The sequence below is a fragment of the Capsicum annuum genome, chromosome 3 (genome assembly GCF_002878395.1).
Source record: "Capsicum annuum cultivar UCD-10X-F1 chromosome 3, UCD10Xv1.1, whole genome shotgun sequence".
Classification (NCBI taxonomy): Eukaryota; Viridiplantae; Streptophyta; class Magnoliopsida; order Solanales; family Solanaceae; genus Capsicum; species Capsicum annuum.
The window spans coordinates 156,839,341-156,843,472 of record NC_061113.1 but is presented as its reverse complement, the minus strand read 5'-3'; positions in this window follow the sequence as shown (position 1 = coordinate 156,843,472).

Genomic DNA, 4,132 nt, shown 5'->3' with positions numbered 1-4,132 from the left:
GAAACTCATGTTTGCCGACATGAGGGTTAGTCATGGTGACCATACACTTTTCGGGTACATGGGAATCCCCTAAACTTATACTTGTATATATGTATCATGGAGGGCGAAGGGTATGCGAGAATCCCTACCCTTATAATGTCTCTGGTTTGTGCGGCTACACGTATTGAGGGCCATTCAGGGGGTAACACTGCACCATATAGCATGTGGGTGGTTTTAGGATGGTCAAGCTATACATCCCAGGTTAAAGGTTTTAAATGCATGCTAAACTCAATTTCCTTCTCCGGCATGGTATATATATGTATGTATGTGATTGGATATGATCATTTACTTTGGTTTGTAATAATGGCATTATTTTATCCTTACTCTTAAGTACATGTTAGCGTTCACCTACTAACTCGTCTTTGGGTGTTGTATCCCCACGCGATGCAGGAACCGACCATGCTACTCCCCCTGCTCATTGATCTTGGATTCAAGGAAAGCTTTATGTTGGATTGAAGTGGTAAGCTTTCATACTCCAGAAGACTTCATTTTCATGCTATGGATATCTTCTCATACATTTGTTTTTCCTTGGACTTTGGTTTTGGCTATGGTCTGGGGCATGTCTCGGTCGGATGTTCTTTGTTTTTAGATAGAGGCTTTGTTTGACTACTTTAAGCATGGACGGTATCGGTATTGGTGTCAGCCTTAGAATTGGTATTGGTATTGGGCTGACATCGGTTGGATAGGTTAATAGACTTTAGCTAATGTATTTGATTTATGATTATTCTATCTTATAAAATGTTTAGAATACATCTGACATAGTGTACAAGGCAGTTATGGTTGGGTTTTAGGGGCGGTCTCCAGTCTCGGTTAGACCTGAGGATCCTGACATGACTTGGCCCTAGTTCGAGTCGTGTCAGATTGGTATCGGAGTCCTAGGCTCATGGTCACTTAGGTGTCCACAAAGTCGTGTCGAGTAGAGTCTCTTTTAAGAGTGTGTAGTGCGCCACACTAAAAAATGAGAGGTTACGGGGTATTTAGGAATATTTCTCTTTCTTATGTTCTGTTTTCCAGCTGTAGAGTCTAAGTTCCTGAATTCTCCTCTCATCCCTATTTGTTTGCTTTTCATATCATGCCTCCTTGACGATCTGAAACTCACTGAAACTCATCTGTTCTGCTTAGGGATAATGTTTATGGAACCTGTTCTACTTATCCAGTTTCGGATTATTCGAGCGTTCTACTGGTTCCCTTTAGTCCTCTACGAGTCCCTTAGGTTGATGTGACGAATGCTGAGTTTCGTCAATCTATTCATATGTTGACAAAGTTGGTAGCTTCTTAGACTGAGCGGAGTACTTCTGTTACTCCATCTTCTAAGGCCACTAGGGTTGGCAAGTTCATGAGGTTGAACCTTTCAGCCTTTACTAGTGTTAAGGTGAAGGAGAATCCTCAAGGTTTTCTAGATGAGATGGAAAAGATCTTTCATATTATGCATGCCATGAATGTAGAAGGCGTGGAATTTATCGCCTACCAGCTAAAAGATGTAGCGTACCAGTGGTACGAGGAATGAGATCAGACAAGGGGTGACGATTTTGAGTCATCTCTATGGGTACATTTTTCTAGTGCATTTCTGGATTGCATCTTTCCTCAAGATTTGAGGGAAGCTAAGGCGAAAGAGTTTGTTAAACTGAGGCAAGAAAAGATGTCAGTCAAGGAGTATGCCTTGAAGTTTTACCAGTTATCTCGGTATGCTCCGGAGATGGTTTCTAGCATGAGGTCTAGGATGAGGAAGTTCGCTTTTGGATTATCTAGAGAGTTGATATTGGAGAGTAAGGTTGCCTTGTTGATTAAGGACATGTATATCTCTAGGTTGGTTATGTACATGCAACAACTAGAGAAAAAAAAAAAAGCAAGCTGAGATAGGGGGAGAGACAGGGCAAAAAGTTCAGGTTTTCTGATTAGGGTGACAGAGATGGCGGTAAGTGGCCCAAGAAGAAGTGGGGAAATCCCGACCCAAAGCCGTTGGGTGACAGGCGTTTCCAAGATGGCAGCAACTTCAGAGGACAGGATGCCCAATCTCAGGCTAGTGGGGCCCAGTTATCTCCATCATATCCTCTCTACAGGTTTTGTGGTAGATTATATCAAGGGATCTTTGATGAGGGGAGGGACAGGTGCTTCAACTGTGGTCAACCAGGTCATATACTTAGAAACTATCCGGTTGATAAGGTTGCTTCAAGGGAGAACAAGGTTTCGGTTGCTTTATTATCAGCTTTGGAATCAAAAGGTATGCTATCTAGTTCTGACACTGGTTAGAACCGTCTTTATGCTCTTATTACCTGACAGGAGTTTGAGGCATCACCTGATATCGTGACTAGTACATTGAAACTCTTTTCTCGTGATATGCATTATTTACTTAATCTAGGGTCCTCTCTCTCTTATGTGATACCATTTGAAGCTGTGTATTTTGGTTTTAGTTTAGAGTATGTTTTAGGCCCTTTTTTCTATTTCTATCTCGGTAGGTGACTCTATGATTTCTAGAAGAGTCTATTAGGGGATGTGGTATCTATTGGTAGTAAAGAAACTTTGGTGGATCTATTTGAATTAGATTTAGAGGATTTTGATGTCATATTGGAGATGGATTGGTTGCACTGGTGCTATGCTTCTCTAGACTGTTGGACCTATAAGGTTATCTTTAAATTCCCTAATGATTAATCTCCAAGGGGTGTCTCTACCATCTAGTTCGAGTTAAAGATTCTAAATCCGGTGGCCCTTCTTTGCGTTCAGTTCTGGTGGTGAATGAATTTCCTGAGGTCTTATCTGATGATCTTCCTAGTGTTCTTCCTGATAGGGAGATTGAGTTTAGGATTGAACTTGTTCTGGACACTCATCCAATTTCTATTCCCCTATATAGAATGGCTCCAGCTGAGTTAAAGGAGCTTAAGAAACAACTTAAGGATCTTTTAGATAAGGGTTTTATCCGTCCTAGTGTGTCCCCGTGGGGCGCACTGGTGTTATTCATACAAAAAAAGGATGGTTCCCTTTGGATGTACATTGAGTACCGACATTTGAATAAGGCAACAGTAAGGAATAAGTATCCTCTTCCAAGGATAGATGATTTGTTTAATCAGCTTCAGGGTGCTAAGTTTTTGTCCAAAATCTATCTTCGATCCAGGTATCATTAGTTGAAATTATAGAGGTGGATATCCCTAAGATTGTCTTTCGTACCCGATATGGGCACTTTGAGTTTTTGGTTATGTCTTTCGGGTTAACCAATGCCCCCGTGGCATTTATGGATTCAATAAATAGGGAATTCCACCAGTTTCTGGATCTGTTTGTCATTGTTTTTATAAATGACATTTTGGTGTATTCGAAGAGCGAGGTGGATCATGCGTATCACCTCTATATTGTATTGTAGACCTTGAAGGAGCAACAGTTGTATGCCAAATTCTCGAAATGTGAATTCTGGTTGAATGCTATCACTTTTTTGGGTCATATTATTTTTAGTGAAGGGATCATGATAGATTCGTAGAAAGTAGTAGTGGTGAAGAAGTGCCTTAGAACCATGACTCCAACTAATATTCGAAGTTTCTTGGGTTTAGTAGGTTACTATAGGAGGTTTGTGGAGAGTTTTTTGACCATTGCTGTCCCGTTGACTAAGTTGACTCAGAAAAAGGTAACGTTCTTGTGGTCCAACGCTTGTAAGGGTTGTTTTGAGAAGCTGAAGGATAATCTAACTTCGGATCCCATTTTGACTTTGCCTGAGGGCGCTGATGGTTTGTAGTCTATTGTGATGCATTCCATGTGGGAATTGGTTGCGTTCTGATGTAGCATGGAAAGGTGATAGATTATGCCTCTAGACAGTTGAAGGTGCATAACAAGAATTATCTTCCCCATGACTTGGAGTTGGTGGTTGTGGTATTTGCGTTGAAAATCTGGCATCACTATCTTTATAGAGTGCATATAGATATCTTTTTCGATCATAAGAGCCTGTTGTATGTGTTTACTCAGAAATAGCTTAACCTCAGGCAAAAAAGATGGCTTGAGTTTCTCAAGGATTATAACATGAGTCTTCATTACCACCTAGGTAAAGCTAATGTAGTTGTTGATGCTCTTAGCAGGCTATCCATGGGGAGTTTAGCTCATGTGGATAAGGAGA